We start from the raw sequence: 17,715 nt of genomic DNA on the forward strand, positions 1-17,715 counted from the left end.
TCTCCAAAAGATGTGAGGGCCAAAATTAAAATGTTCTTTTCTTTTCTTTCTTAACCTTTTTAAAAATTCTCTTTCTATGGGAAACCTCTGACTTGCCATAGTGCAAATGGGCTCCATGGTGGGTGGGAGATTCTTGCTACAGTACTTGTTGCAGAAGACCAGAGAAAAACCAAGCAACACTTTAGAGAAAAGGAGTTACACTGTTTATTACACCGGCAGACTCAGCAGAATAACTTCCCAAATCTGAGCAAAGTAACATGCAGGGAGCTTCTCTTTTCTATCTTTCTGGTGTCTTTGTCCTCAAATATGGATTATGCTTCCAGTCCTTTTCATGGCCTTTGCATAAAGGCCCCAGGTGTTGGGTGTCTCCAGGCCATATCTAATGGTCTGGCCTGGCACCAGCACTAATAACCCCCCTCCGGGGCTGTCCATTGTTTATAGTTTATGGCCTCTGTGAAATGTGAGCATTTAGGTAACAGGTCCTGCAAGACCAGTTCCTGGGAAAGAGGCAGTGACTTAATTAGAGGTTATCAAGAATGTACACTGGGCTTGCTGGCACAGATTCAGATTGCTAGCCCTCCAAATATTAGGGTTACATTGGAATTAGCCTTTTTAGCTTTCTCACTGTGATCCCTCTTGACGGATCTGGGGCATGGAAGGGGGACGAATCAATGGGATGTAGTTGGTGGGACCAATGGGATGGTTCCTTATAGCTTCAACAATGGCAAGAACACAATCTTTAACTTGGCAAGGTCACTCAGCAGGACTGCAGGTCAGGGTCAGATGTCAGTGCGGTGGTCTCATCTGCTGGCTTCAGTATTCTAGAGCAGGGTGTCTACCGTGCTTGTTTCCCTTCCAGCTGATACAAGGAGCAGCATTTTGACTCATCAGGAAGTGGGGAGAGTGGGGAGACCAGACCCCTAACTTTGGAAAATCACATTATCCTTCATCAGTTAGGTTTTTGTGTTTTATGGGAGACTGTGGTTTGAGTTTTGTAAGACTATACAACAAATAAGTGGGAAGAATTTTGTGACAAATATCCAATATAACTTTTTGGAGTAGGAGAATGAAGTCAAAGATGACAGCAAGGTTGAGAGTAAGAGAAGAGTACAAAAAAGGAATGATAGGGAACAAAATATTACTTGAAAATACCATGTAGGTTCCATACTAACCACTTGCAAACTCATGAGTCTTTCTATGACTTCACACTGGATACTATTTTTAGCAAAATATAAGTGGAGGTTGCTGATTCCCTAAAGTGAGCGCACACCTTTTTTTTTTTTTTAAAGAACATTTTATTAGTAAAAATAAATCATTATCAAGAAAAGAGAAGACATGATTTCTTCCTTTAAGAAATTTATCTGTCAAAGGAGTAAAAAAGAATCCAAGCAAGACAGAAAAGGACTAACATTTATTGGGCACTAATTATTTTGCTAAGAACTACACTAAATATACCATTACAACACCATGTTTGCATACACAATGTATCACATTTTTTGGCATAAACCATATTTGTTACACAAATATGAGCTGGGCATTATTATTATTATTATATATTTTTACTGCTAAAAACTGAGACTTAAGAGGCTAAATCGCTGTCCAAAGTCACACAGCAATTAAAAGACTGATCCAGGATCTGAAGCCAGGAGTCTGACCTCAGGTTCTGAACCCTCAGTCATAATGCTTTACTGTCTTATGGACTCCTTCCGTGCCTTTGGTTATTCGTTAGGGAATAAACCCATCCATCCGCATATGTACCTACTGGCCGAGCAGCTGGAACATGAAGGCTAGACAGCATGGCTTGGCCAATAAGAGTTAGATGAGGAGAAAAAGGAGTGGTTTTATGGCCAAAAGATGTTTGAAGAGACAAGGGGAAAATATGAATTGGTCCTATACAGAGGCAGTTGAATACGCTCCTGGACTGATTCCATATCTTAATTTCCTCTTCTTTGAAAAAGTAATTTTCTTAATTTGCTAGATGATCCTTTAATTATGGGGCTCACAGACATTTATTTGTTCATTGTACTGAGAATACAAGTTTTAATGATGCAATCTTAAGAGACTCAAACAAGTAACAATTAGCTCTGTGGCTCTTGGCCAAGCAATGCTAGTGCCTAAATTCATCTAATATTTCACTTGGCCGGACCGGAGGATGACATTCTCCTACAGTAATTTTCCTTGCATCTTGATTCTCTGCAGTACATGCCTATACCAAGGAAAGAAGCCTCTATTCTTTCTTGTTCCAGTCAGTTTTAATGGTGCGTGCAGTCTTTCCCATAATTTCCCAATGATATGTTGCTTATGTAGAACCTGTTCACTTATTCATTTATTTGGCCATTTAGTTCTTCCTCCTCCTTCCTTTTTCCTTCCCTCCCCCTTTCTTTCACCTATTTTCCTTCCTCTCCTCTTTCATTCCTTACCGACTTTTTTCCTTCATTTTCCCTTCATCAAATAATTACTAGGTTCCCAAGAACTGCTAGGCCATGTACCAAGTACTGTGGGGGATACATAGAAAATAGATGAAAAAATATGATTGATTTTTCAATCCATTTAATGAATATTTATTAAGTGCCTACTATATGCCAGCCTATTTGCAAGCTAGGAACAAAGCTGAGTATACATTAAGGTCTCTCTTCTCACTGAGTTATATTCCTGGCTGTGCGTTGAGGAGACAGGTAAAAAGCATCATGCCAAGCAGTGGTAAGAGTTGTGGATAAAAATGAAGCAGAGGGTGGAGAGAGAGGCGAGAATAGACAGTGTATTATTTTTACATAGGCTGGTCAGGGAAAGGCTCTCTGATAAGATGATATTTGAGCAGAGGTACATTTATGTGAGGGAAGAGCAAGTACCAAGGCCCTCAGAAGGTAGACAGTAAGCGCCATAAGGAAGGCATAGATGAAGAGATACCGGGTGAGTTAAGAAGAAGGGGAAATAATTGCCTGCTGGGGAGGGGGGTGAAGATGAAACCTCACTTCTTAGGGGGTATCTCACACACTCTGACACCTCATAGCAAAGCCTCTCTCTCTCCCTGACCCTCTCCTAAAACATGACCAGTCTCTTTGATTATGAGACCCTTGGGGCTGCACCCCTAACCAAAGGTGCCCTTTGGTTAAGATGCTGAGATTCTAATCAAGATGGAAATGAGTTACATTATCTGTTTACTTCCTCCGGTTTTAGACTCCTCTAAGTCATATTTCTTATTTATAAGACCTACCTCCTGTTCAAACCTAATGATGGCCACCAAAGGCAGGAAGGCAAAGGGAGTGCTCTGTTTTTATTTTATTTATTTATTTATTTTTGAGTGCTGTTGTTTTTAGATAACTGTAACTTGTGCTTAAGATTAGGACACCTGCATTTTTACTTGCTTCGGTCAGCTTGATCAGGTCCTACCTAGCTCTTCTGCTAGCATGCAAATACCCACTGAAAAAGAAAGCACCTTAATATGACATCAGCTCACATTTGGCTATTAGCCAGAGAAAATGAAAACAAGGAACTATGAAAGTGAAAGTTAGAAGATTCTATAATATTTCCTTCCTTCCTCCCTCCCTCCCTCTCTGAGGATATGCTTTCATTGATTTCTAGAGTAAGAGAAAATGAAAGAGAGAGAGAGAGAGAGAGAGAGAGAGAGAGAGAGAGAGAGAAATATCAATGTGAGAAACATTGATCAGTTGTCTCCCATACTCTCCCCAACCAGGAATCAAACCCTCAACTTTTGGTGCATGGGACAACATTCCAACCAACAGAGCCGTCTGGCCAGGGCACATTCTTATTTTAAAAATAGGAATAGGATTCTGGCAAGGAGGGAATAGAAGACCCCAATGAAGAGACAATGGATGGAAAGAGTACGAGGTGGAAGGAAGGATGAAGAAAGAGAGAAAAGGATATTATTTAATTTCACAGAACAGATGAATCCAAATCTTGAAATTGACTCAATTGAGACCTTTGGAAGTATAGTTATAGGTATTTTTAAAAAGAGCAAATATACCTTGATAAGCTACTTGAAGCACAGGTGAAACCATAGGGTAGGGTGTGGGGGTCTGTGGGAGGCAAGGCAAACTTCTGAGAACGGAAGTAGTGTACCTTAGAAATGAACAGGGTTATAGACACAGCTCAGGGTAGAGGGAGAGACAAAAGAGGAGGGGGATGAAGGAGAGAGAGAAGCAACAATATGGACCGTGAATGGTGCCCAAGTTAAGGAAATAGCCACCAGACCTTTACAAATACAGATCTCCATTATTGAATTTTAAATTATTTCTGTATTACCTTCAATAATGCTTTCTATTCACTCAAAATGTCTTGATTAGAGGGGTACATCGGGGAGACATTAGGGACAAGAACAAGCAGTGCAGAACAGGGTTGAGCAGGATGGGAATGGACGATAAAGGACCCCTCATCTCAATATCTACTCAGTAGGGGCAGAAGCAGAAATAGCAGTTAGGGAGTTCCCCCACCCTCTGAAATGGACAGAAGTCTCAAGAAGGCCACTGCATTTTTATACAATCCATTACATGGAGATTTTAATTTATTAGATATTAAGAAATAGGTCAATGCCAGCTGATATCTGGATTACGTATACTCTAAAGAGTATTATGAATTTTCATTAGGATGTTAGTGAATTAGAACTTTAGAAGTGAAGATGAAAGCTGAAACTCCAGTGTTCAACATGAAGGGGAAAGAAACGTTTGAAGAATACATGAAATGGCCCTTCTTTTTAATAGATGGGAATAAAGCTGTCTTTGGCCAAGAATTATCTCATGCGTCTGGATCTCAGGAGGGTCTTTCACAGAAGTGTGTTTTTGCTACGGGGACCCTGGAAGTTGGAGGAGTTCTATGCTATTATTTCTTTTCAGAGCCCTGAGTGCACATTTGAAACCTTTGAATGTCCTACTCAATTTCTCTGCGTTTGAAGCTGTGGAAAAACCCAACTCTCTACAGAGGAAAACTTGTGTAACACTGAGCAGGGAGATGACTGAGCCATTACAATGCTCTTTGATTTGAATCCCGACCAGCCAAGAGCAGTGTGTGTTCAAAAGCCCCCTCATCTTGTTTGGAGACCTCTGATTTCTGGCAGGATGATGAACTCAGCCTGGGCCGCTGGCTCCCTCTCCATAACCAGCGATGAAATGCTGCAGAAGCAGAGGGTGGAAAGCACACATACAAACTGCAGGGAGCACCGAGGCAAAGCGCACGTGTGGGCTTCAGGGTGTGGCTTGGAAGAGGGCTGGTCTCTAGCCCTCCGCTGTCCCCGACGGCAGCTGCTAGCCTCAGGCAGCTGCTGAGCACTTACAGCCGTGTCTAGTCTGAAACGAGACGGGCTGCTCCTGTACAATAGCCCCCAGATTTTCAAGACTTAGTACAAAAAATGAAGGTAAAACAGCTCAGTAGTTCATTTTTATAATGCTTACATGTTGAGATGATAATGTTTCACCTATATTGGACTAAATATATGTATTAGCTTTCTGGGGCTGCTGTAGCAAAGTACTGTAGATTGGGTAGTTTAAGCAACAGAAATTTATTTTTTCATCGTGCTAGAGGCTCCAAGTCCAAGATCAAGGTGTCGGCGGGGCTGGTTACTTCTGGGGCACCTCTGGTCGGCTTTTAAATGGCTACATGTTCCCTGTATCTTCATATTGTCTTCCCTGTGTGTGTCTGTGTCCTAATCTGCTTTTCTTATGAGGCCAGTCATATTGGAACAGGGCCCACTCTAATGACCTTATTTTAATTTAATTAGTTCTTTATAGCCTTATTTCCAAATACACGTTGTGAAGTGCTGAGGTTAGGAGTTGAACATATGAATTGGGGGAAGGGGCCTAAATGATCCCATAACATGATTAAAATTAAATTCACCTGTTTCTTTTTAGTTTAAAAAGTGTGGTTACTAGAAAATAAAAAATTACACCCATGGCTTGCATTATATTTCTATTGAACAGCACTGCATTAGACTATAACTCCAAAAGGGTAGGCTCCTTTGTATGTTGTTCCTACTGAAGTTTCCTGCTACCTTGAACAGAGCCTGCCACAAATACATGCTCAATTATAGTGGTTGAATGTACCTACCATGGGCAGTAGGTAGGGTGGGAGAGAATTTTAGGTGTGAATCTTTAAGTAAGTATTTACCTGATAGCTCATGGTTGGCTCCACTGCCACCATGAAGAAAAAAGAAAAGAAAAGAAAGAAAGAAACAAAAATAAAACCCCCCACAAAACAGTAGCCATCCTAATAGCTGGATAGCATCAGCGTGGAGGGAAGCCTGTCTGGGGTGTGGGTGTTGACAATAGGTGCTGGCCTTCAACCTCCCCTTCCTCCCCAGTACCTTCTCCAGGTTGAGAGCAGGGTGCCAGGATGGAGGGAGGGGAGTCTTGAAGCAGATCAGTGCCAAATGGGTGCAGACTGTAACACCAGAGAACTGCTGACCTTTCTTGGAGGCCACAACTTCTAGCCTTTTTTCCCTCAAAAGTGATTTTTTACAAGATTATTACAAAAATGTTTTGAAAAATTAGATAAGACAGGTTGTTTTTTTTCTTAACCATGAAATTACAAAATTGGTGTGAGAACAAAGTACATTTGAATTTGAAGTAGTAATCACTGTTGCCCCAGCCGTACTCCCCCAAACCCCAAAAAAGCCCTAGACAAAGATGCCTTTAACGGAGAGTTCTACCAAAGTTTCAAGGGAAGGAAATTAACGTCTTATTATAAGTTTTAGAAATAAAGAGGGGGGGGGGGAACTTCCCAGCTCATTTTATTAGGCTAGTATGATCTTAGGCCAGATAAAGACAGTACAAGAAAAGATAACTATAAGTCCATTTTACTTATGGACAGTGTATAAAAATCCGAAGCAACAGATATAAGTAAACCCATCCTCTATTACAAATGTTGGACCAAGTAAGAGTGGCTTAGCTTCAGAAATTCTATTGATGTAATTCACCGTATTGTCTAAATAAGAATTCTTTCATGGTGATCTTGGTAAAATGCAGCACAAAGCTTTTGATAAATTTCCACATCCATTGATGATTATAAAACCTCTGCCCACTCAGCTCCCGCCAGTTGAGTTGTATGCTTCCCAGGCGTCAGTTGTTTGCTCCCAAAGCTCTTTATACCAGTTGTCCTTGTGCTACTGGAATTATGTAATTTAGTTAAATATTATATAAACCACAGCATTTTAATTGCAAAAAAGACCATTGCTCTGAAAGTTCAATGTAATGTTTTGGAAACACTTGCTAAAGCCAAGCCACTAACAAATATTGCTGTCAGATCATTGCAATCACTGTCATAGTAAAAGAAGAGGCCTTGGTCCTACGTCAGAAGATTGGTGAATGCATGTGGATTTACGCATTAAGTTAAAACAACAATTTTAATGAGTGCATCACTTCATTTGATTCCCTCTTTATACTGACTTTCATTTATTCACTTACCAGTTGGTCCCAGTTTTGTCAGATAAGAGGGCTCTCAAATGTATTATTTTGAAAAAACAGCACTGCCTGAATTCCCAGTGTCACCCCTTCCATTCTTTTCAACCTCTCACTTGATTATGAAGAGGACTTGCAAGTGAATTACTACGCTTTCCTCCTGCTTAACCAGCTGTGTCACAGCATGAATGGGAATGGAGATGGTTAGACTGCCTATGTAAGGACTCCTCTCACCCCTGCCTCTCTCTCTGAAATAATTAAATCTACAAGAGGACAGAAATTTAGGAATCCTAAACATCCTCTCCTCCCTCCCACCCCGCCCCATCCTGTGCTTTTTTTTGGGGGGGGGGGGTAGCATCTGAAACTCTTTTCTCACTTAATATATGATCATTTTTGTAACTTATTTTATGATTTGAAAATAAACCTCAAAAATGTAAATGGCCAGACCTTACTTGACTTCTCAGAGCCCCACCTTTTCCCTGTGGCTGAGGAGGAAGAAGGGTGGAGGCAATGAATGGGAAGGACAGGCAGTGGATGTTTGAGGTAGAGAATTCAGCACAAGGTGACCGACTCTCCCACAAAAATGCACATCATGCCCACATCTGCATTCAGAGGTGGCCGAAGGGTTTGTGAGCCTGGATCCCTGATAATAATCCAACAAGACTGTGATCCCCTAAGTTTAGTGCAACTCACTCAAGATCACACAGTAAGTGGGAGAGCAATGTTGTGTAGAAATCTTTACATTTTAACTAGAAGTCAAAAACCTTACCCCTAGTTAGCTGTGTGATCCTGTACAAATAATTAAAGTTATGCGGGCCTGTGTTCTTTATCTGTGAGATGTTAAGTTGTAATACTCAGGGTCCTATGCATAATATAAATTTATTTCATGTTAAAAGTGGTAGAATCTAGAAAACCAAATAAGTAAAGGTACTTTTCCACTTGAAGAGTAAGAATATTTTTTCTTCTAGCAGAGTTCAAATGTTTTTTAATTTCAAACAGAGAAAGTAAATCTTATCAAGTATTTATAGAAACTGCAGATTGCTCAGAGATACAATTCAATACCTCAGTTGATACTGGCAAGAGGCCAATGATGCCTCAACCTTAGCAAGTGCTTAAAATTAAGCCAATTCAATGAATAAAAGAATATCTGAAATGGCTCAAGTTTAAAGGAAGCCATATATTTTTAAAATGATATGACTTTTGAGACCACTGGAAAAAATTAAGTTTTTCTAAAATCTTTATCGTTAAGGCCTAAATCATGCATCCTTCTAAATATTAAGTACTTTTAGTTGTCAAAGGTATATTGTAGCTCTATAATAACTACAGAAGGAAAAAAATGGCCAACTGGGGAGTATTGACACTACTTGACAAGGACTCATTACTATCATGGAGCCTCATGTTTTCTTTTCCATCTCTTTATTTAAAAAAATTTAAGCACCAGAAAACTTTTAAGAGTAGTGTGGTGAACATCTGTACACCCTACAACCTATATTCAATAATTGTTAATATTTTACCATATTTCTTATATCTACTTTTTGGTGGTACCATTTGAAAGTAAGATGCAGATATTATAAATTGCTTCTACTAGTATATACATTCAGCATGCATCACTTTCAGAATAAGAACACATACATGATACTGTTATCAAAATTAAAATAAGTGTGCTATAATATTTATGTACAGTTCATATCTATAATATTCTATGCTATAATACTTGTTATTCAGTCTAATTTTTGCAGTTGTCCCAAGAATGTCATTTATATATTACTTTTTAAGTGAAGATGTAATCAAGGTTCACAATTAGCATTTGGTTGTTATGAATATTTAGTATCTCTTAATCTAGAAGAGTTAGCTCCCCCAACCCCCAATAGCATTGACTTTTAAGGAGTCCAGACTAGTTGTCATGTAAAATGTCACAAATTCTGGATTTTTCTGATTGTTTCCTTATGGCATTATTGAACTTGTAGTGCTATATCCTATATTGTCTGTAAATTGCAGATTACTTTTAGAGGCTTGATTAGATTCAGGTTAAACCTTTCAGGCAAGAATATTTCACATGTATGGCATATTTTATAGCATTACATGATGAGACACTCAAGGTCAGGTTGTGCTGCTGTTAGAAATTCAAGGTTGGCTGCTTGGTTAAGCTGGTGACTCCTAGATGCTCTATTGTAAAGGCATACTTTTTGCTGTGCAATTTGTAAGTAATCTATGGAGACAGATTTTGTACCATAGGATAAATTTTCATTCAGTGGTTTTAGTAACTATTGAGGACCATTGCCTAAAATCGATTTTGACAGTAGAGGTAGCAATGCAATAATTTTCTAATTTCCATCAATACTTCTGCATTTGTTATGAAATAAGAACTTTCTTTTTCTCCCGTTTTTTTCGGTCTCGCTTTCTTGAGTTTTATAATAGGTTCATGGATGCTTGTTTATTCAGTGCTTTGTATCCATTATAGTCATTAGTCTTTTTGATGTTTGCATTTGTTTCAATGGAAGCCCCTTCAAGCTGGTCTTTTTGACATGACTCTGTTGGTTTTTAGTGCTTTCTTGCTTTTTGACAGAATAAGATGCCTTGGTCTCATCTTGTATACTCCTGCTCCAAGACCTAAACTCAGCTAATTTTCCTGAAGAACCCCCGTATATATTTTAGTGGAGAATTAGAAACCAAGATCTAGGGAATAGATATCTTTATTCCTACTGAACTGCCATTGATTTTTGGTCTTCTCAAGTGGACAGAGATAGGAATATATATTTTTAAAAATCATTTTTATAAATAAGATTTAACATTACAGCATTTTTAAAAATTTTGTTTCTTCTATTTTCCATGTTTCCCCCTATGTATGGAGTAGAGGAAGAAAGACAGGGATGGAGTGGCAGCCAATTTAGAGAGCAATTTCAGGCAAAGTGCCACAGCCTGCTCCTTCAGGGAACTCTGGAGGATAAGTTAACCCTGGGGGTTGGAGGGCACCACCTTTCACTCCCACTTCCATGCCAGGGGGCTGGACTTTTATATGCTCCTAGAGGCCCGATGTACGAAATTCGTGCAAGAGTAGGCCTTTCTTCCCCCGGCTGCCAGCACCGGCTTCCCTCTGGCACCCAGGACCTGGGCTTCCCTCACAGCCCTGGCTTCGTCTGGAAGGTCATCTGGAAGGCCATCAGGCTTAATTAGCATATTACGCTTTTATTATTATAGATAGTTTGCCAGTAATTGGTCAAGGGCTGCTCCAGGGGAAAGTACATTCCTAGGCACCTGGTTCTCTGCAAGTGCAGGTAAGGATCCGACACTGTCTGCTACCAATGATCACTCTGGATTCAAATGAAATTATTTTCCTAATCAACATTTTATAAAACAGCCATAACACTAGCTCCATATTTAGTAAAACTTTCCAAAGTGTGTTTAAACTGAATAACCACACAAATGTGTATTTTGGTTGATGCCTATCATCGTGTGCAATACAAAGATCTTTTTAATTCTTGCTTTATTTCTACTGCAACAAACCAGAACCCACTTCCATTAAAAATCATGATCGTCATAATGGGTTCTTTCTTTGGGGGAGATCTTAAGACAACCTGGTAGGTTTTGAGTCAGAAATTTCTGTGTGTTGTCCTGTTCCCATCGCTGATTTCCCTGTGGAAAAGAGGCAGCGGAGGTCCCTCCCCAGCCCCTTTACATCGCCTCAGAAATGACCTTTTTCTCCTTGAGCTGCTCTCTCATCCACAGTGGCAGCGTCACCTTGGTTCTTGACAAGATACAAGCAGATCCATCTTCAATTTGCACGAATTGACTGATTTGCATCGATTGCTTTCCAGCATCAAAAAGATGTAAAACGGAGGGCAAATCTAGCTCATGAGTCTCTGATTCGCAACCTTTCCTTCTCAGCCACCAAGTCTGGCCTTTGCCCATCACAGAGGAGCACAGTCACTTCCTTATACGATTGAACTGCATAAACCTTGATGCAGTTCTGCCCCCCCCCCCGCCCCCCAACTGACATAATAGGACTGACCTATCCCAGTGAGCATTTCTTTAAAAAAGATATCTTGGGAGGCTGTTTATTTATTCCAAATAATTTAGGAACTCATCCTTTGGGTCATCATTTAAAATGCCTTAGGTTGGGCTCTCTGGAAGCAGATGCTTCTGGAAGAGTTTGGGGTGACAGATGTTTATTAGGACGCCACACCTTGAAGGGAAGGGGTTAAGCAGGACTGGGCAGAGGGAGAAATTGAACTGGGCGTAGGCCTGACAAAGCGTCTACCAGCCCAGGCAGGCGATGTGGAGCAAGTGTTGTTTGTTAGGGTCTTTTGCTTCAGACCAAAATGGCGGTGCCTCCTTGCTCAGTCACTGGAAGGAAGCAGGCTGCCCCCTGAACCGTGTGACCTTGGTGTGGCAGCTCTCTGTGGCCGAAGCAGACCTGCAGGGAGCTGACTGCTGGAAGTTGTCCTGAGGATCACAGTCCCCAAGGCCCTTCCTTGAAGGGAGAGGGCGGGTGGGAACAGGGTATGTTCACGTCTAGCACATAGAACCAGTTACTTATACTGGTAAATCCAAGGGAAAACTCAGCCTTACTATAATATGGTTACGCTGCATGTCCCGCTTTACTCCATGTTAGGGCCTGAGGCTTATAGGGATCCTCTAGTCCAGCCACTCCCCTCACCCTCACCTTTTACAGCTGCCCGACATTTCTCCCAAAACACGGCAGTGAAAGAGGGAAGGTGCCACGATGCCTCCCTGCACTGCGCCCTCCCCACCCGACACCTGCTCATCTCCAGGGACACACATGGCTTCACAGCCTCACAGGTGTTTCTCACTTGAATTGGCATATGAAGGGACAAAAACTTGGTGGAATGAGAAAGAGGTAAAAATTACAAGGAAAACACTTGTTTATAAATGCGATTTAAAAAGAATTATCCAGAAAAGCCTAGATCACCCCCTCCCCCCCAATACTGATGAGTATTTGCAGAACTAAACAGACTTCATCAAAAGGTCCTTTGCCTTTCTAGCCGTTAAAACTCTTGCAAAAATTATGTAGAGATTTGACTAGTACCTAAGGGGAAACATTTCTTAAAGGGTCTCCTTAACTGGCATTAATGACCAGATTTATGAGTAGGTTGTCTCCAATTCCCTTTTTTCTCAACAGAGCAGCCATGTGATGGTTCTCATAGTTCATTCATTCAATTACATCAGGTATTTTTTTTTAAAAAAATATTTTTTTTATTGACTTCAGAGAGAAAGGGAGAGGGAGAGAGAGATAGAAACATCAATGATGAGAGAGAATCATTGATTGGCTGCCTCCTGCACGCCCCCTACCGGGGATTGAGCCTGCAACCCGGGCATGTGCCCTTGACCAGAAGCAAACCTGGGACCCTTCAGTCTGCAGGCTGACTCTCTATCCACTGAGCCAAACCAGCGAGGGCCATCAGGTATTTTGAATGCCTACTGTGAGCCAGGCTCAGGGGAGCAGCAGAGAATTATGCTGGGGCATACAATGGTTCACAGCCAAAGTTGGCTGAAGAATTTAGCCAATGCTTCTGGCTGTTTCCCTTGGATTTTGACATCTCTTTCTAGGTTGCGTTACACCTATTAATTTACTCAAAGGTATTCTAAAGCTTACTGTGACCGTTTTATTTTCCTTTTTAAACATTTCCGTTTTCCTAATCCATAATCTCTCCTTCCGGGGTCTGTTTTTTTTGAAAAAATATATATTTTTATTAATTTCAGAGAGGGAGAAATAGAAACATCAATGATGAGAGAGAATCATTGATCGGCTGCCTCCTGCACGCCCCCTATTGGGGTACGAGCCTGCAACCCGGACATGTGCCCTTGACCAGAATTGAACCCTGGACCCTTCAGTCCACAGGCCAACGCTCTATCTACTGAGCCAAACTGGCTAGGGCCGGGGTCTGGTTTTTGTTGTTGATTTTCCTTCCTGCCTCCTCCCGTTGTTTCTACACTGTCTGCTCTTGCCTCCTTCCTTTGCTATTTGGGCTTATAGTCATGATTCTCAAGTAGGACCACACTGTGCTGGTGTGGGGTGGAGAAAGGAAAGGGAAGATGTAGGGATGTCTTCTGAGGCTTCCACCAGGAAGCCAGTGGACTGATTTAAGTTAATTAATAATAACAACTAATATTTGTGTAACATCAAGCATCTGCCACCATATATATTAATTAACTCATTAAATCCTTACAACAACCTAATAACTTCTGGTATTTTTTTTTTTAATCCCTGTTTTATAGATGAGAAGAGCAACACACAGCTGGGTTAAGTGACTTGCTTAAGGTCATATATATATATCGAAGCCAGGACTGGCTTTAAGTTTTTTAGGTCACATTTTCAGCCACTACACCAAAGTGTCCCTTGAACATGAGGGCAGCCATTCTGCCGAGGCACCTCTAACTCAGTGGTTCTCAACTGGAGGCAATTTTTGTCTCCCAGGGGACAACTGGCACTGTCTACAGACACTTTTGATTGTCATGACTAGGGACAGATACGATTGGAATCCAGTGGGTAGAGACCAAGGATGCTGCTAAACATCCTACGATGCACAAGACAGGCCCCGACAACACAGAAGTATCCTGTCCAAAATGTCAATCATGTTGACATTGAGAAACCTGTTCTTCCTGGACATACACTCCATATGCAGCCTGAGCAGAAAACCACAGTGCAACTATTCCCTTTCTTTGGCAAGAAACAAAGATGGTTATTAATGCAGTGAAATACTTCACTGGCTTTTAGCATTCATTTGCCAGAGACGAATTCCAGCATGTCATAATTTTAAGAGTTTCATCAAAAGGTTGATGAGACTTGGGGACTCAACAGGGTTGAGTCACACATGTAGTCACCTGTTGGGAATGGCTGAAGGAATTTCCCCAAACCTGAATAGGATACATTAAATTGATTTCTTGGCTGCCAGACAGTTAAAGGGCATCTTAATCTACATGTTATTGCCTCCTATTGGCCAAACACCTGTACAGCCATAGGCTAATTCCCCCATTCTGACAATGTTTCTGTATACCCTTTGAAGTGTATATCTCTGCCTCAGGACAAGTTGTGTTAATAAAAAGCATGGGGTCCTGGGGACTATGAGAGAACCTAAGACCTTGAGAACCTAAGACCTTAGACTTAAGATCTTGGACCTTAGCTCCTTTAGCTAAGCTCCTCTGAACCCCAAATGCCTTTCAAAATTATATCTCGTCTCCGGACTCTTTATTAGTCTCTGGATTCTTATTTAATATCTATGCACAGCCTTCTCCAGATTCCTGAACCCTTCTTGATGCTGGGACAAGAACCCCGGCATTCATTCATTTCACACTGTTGGCTCATTTGAAGCTAGTGGTCACCTAACCTCCTTAGGGTAGTTTTTACTCATTCTTAAACCAGAGGTTGCCTGTATTTTTCAACTATTTTTTTTAGGGGAAAACCAAGGTGTAGAACCTTAAATTTAGCTGTTTAAATTACATCTTGTTTGGTATTCTTTATTTTTCCAGTTCATAGTCGTCTTTCTGAAACCTGATTTTGCTTTCCAGTGTATAGATTAGCATGTTCAACTTGGTGCCATTGGCAGATATAAAAATGATGATCTCTGAGCCTTCACCCATGACGCCAATCAACTCTTAGAGGGTCACTACCTGAGCCCTGGAGAAGACCAATAAACACTCTCCTGCAGATCACGGTTTACTGGATGCAAAATTTGCACCAGCTACATCAGTGATATCTGGAAAACTTAAAACAACTAATTCCTGCCATCAGATAGTTTGGTTTTGTGTATGTGGGGTAGAAATAGTAACTCAGCATTTAAGAAGCACTCCCTAGGATTGTGATTTCAATGAGCGATCATACTGGGAACAATTGTTCTAGTCTGGCACTGCTCCAGAAATGTCAAGTATCTGTTGATCTTCTTTACTCATTTTACACGCATTTCTCCCTCTTAACAAGGATATATATTGAGAGAATATCAAAAGTCTTGCTGAAATATAAGCACACTCAATGCAAATGATACTGTTTATCTACAAGTATTGATTAGTTTGTTTACTTGCTCCTGAGCATGTTCCAAAAGAATTAAAGGTAAATGATCAACTATGGCCTGTATAACAAAGGAAAAAATATTGATTTGCGGAAAAATGGCACCTAGAATAGTGTATTGTGTTTTGTAGACATTTAAAAAAGTGTTTGATAAACAAACAAACAAACAAACAAACAGCAGTTCCTGATGGCCTAAGCAGTTATTGCTTTAATTTCTAAATGAATATTTGCTGAACATTGGCATCTAATGTGCTGATCTATAATTTCTGGAAATAAAAACTCTGTTGTCTCTTGTCCCCATTATTCCTGGAAAGTTGGTACATTTCCTCTCTCTCACCTTCTGGAGGCTTTTTCATTCTCCGTGACTTCTTAAATCATGGATGCCTGAAGGTAATTCATCTGGATTTGAACGCTAGATTCACTTAAATAGCTAGACAGAGCATTTCTTCTCTTTAATATTGGACTTCAGTTCCTTTCAATCAGTATTTGTTTTAACCTTTCTGGTTTGGAGATTGTTCTTCCTGGTGAGACAGTTTAGAAAATAAGAATTCAATTGCATGGCTTTCTCTGTTTAGAATTATCTTCTCTAAGCAGTGATTCTACTTTACCCTCACTTAGTTTCTCATCAGCAACTAAGGAAAAGAAATCACAAACAAAAACTTAAAAAAAATCCTTATTCATAAGCTTCATCTCATTAAAAAATTGCCTTCCTTAGTAGAGCACAAGATACATGGAAACCTTATTTATTCTAATGGTGTTTGGGGCCTAGGGTAATATCTTGCCTCTGGTGGGAGTTCAGTAGAAGTTTTCTGCATGTATGTATGAATCTCCAGCACTTGTTGCTTCCTTCCTATTTACCTTCTTTCTTTTCTAAACTCACATCTTCATTGTATTCCAAATTCTTCGGTTTTCTACTCAGGGTTTCAAGGCACTTTGCCCCCAGCTTTGCTATGGCAAGGAGCACACTGTATTGCAATTGCTGGTTTGTGCATCTATCTCTCAAATGTCAGCTCCTCAAGGGCTGAGATCACGTCTAATTAATCATTGCATCACCAGTTCTTTGAATCCAACAGATGGAGGAAGGCACTGAAGAAATATCCCAGATTTCTTTATAAAAAGTAGAGGTCTGGTGCACAAAACTCATGCATGGGTGGGGTCTCTAGGCCTGGCCGGTGATCAGGGCTGGGCTGGAGAGGAGGCAGTGGTCACTGGGCCGGGAATGGAAGGAATGGACACTGGATGCCGCTGCCGCCATTGTCAGCGCCCCACCACAGCACGGTTCTCCTCCTCCCCTCCCTCCTTCCCTCACCAGCATGCTGCCACCGAGGTGAGGGATCAGCCGATCAGGGCCTGCTGGCAAATGGTGGGGGCAGGGGAGGGTGGAGAAAGGGCATGGGAGGTTGGCTGCCAGCCCTGAGGAGGGAGCTGGCCCTTGGCCCCTCTGGGAAAGAGGCTGCGTCCACCACCACCCACCCCTGATCCCTGTCCCAGCCCAGGGCTTGGCCCCAATGAGGCACTTGGGGCCAGCCGGAGGGGTGGGTGGGGGAGAGACTGTGGGAGGTTGGCCAGCCAGCGGAGGTTGGCTGTAGGAGTGCACTGACCATCAGGGGCAGCTCCTGCGTTGAGTGTCTGGCCCCCCTGGTGGTCAGTGCGTGTCATAGCGACCAGTCATTCCTGTCCTTCCAGGTGTTCTGGTCGCTTAGGGTTTTTTAGATATAGATGGTGACTCTGAAGAATCTCCATGCTTTTAACTGTTTGAAAGATGACCTTTATTGTCTGTTGATTTCTTACTTGGCACTAACTGAAGGAGTATAAAAGATACTCTTCAAGACTACAGAGTTGGAGTTGGTTAAGAACCAGACAGAAAGAAAAACTTCAGAAAACCAAGAAAGTGGAATTAAAGTGAAGAAGTTTTCTTAACCAAGGAGAGGGAGGCTAGTGCACAATTTAAATCTAGGAAGGACATGGGCACCAGTCGTTTAGTGGAAACACTTTTGAATAGGTAACAAAAAATCCCAGTGATGAAAATCCATTGTAAAAGTCTGGCTGGCTGAATCCTCTAGCAACACGTGAAGACAAGGTGAAATCAGTTCTTCAGCTGAAAGATGAAGATGCCCACTCCAAATGTAATTCAAGAATAATTTATAAAGCTTTGGTAAACAGCTGGAGGGATCCTATGCACAGAGAAGGCAGATATTTTTAGACTTTAGTCCAGGGGTTCTCAAACTTTTTAAACAGGGGCCAGTTCACTGTCCCTCAGATTGTTGGACTATAGTTTAAACAAAC

Source organism: Myotis davidii, unplaced genomic scaffold (assembly GCF_000327345.1).
Source record: "Myotis davidii unplaced genomic scaffold, ASM32734v1 scaffold1421, whole genome shotgun sequence".
NCBI lineage: Eukaryota > Metazoa > Chordata > Mammalia > Chiroptera > Vespertilionidae > Myotis > Myotis davidii.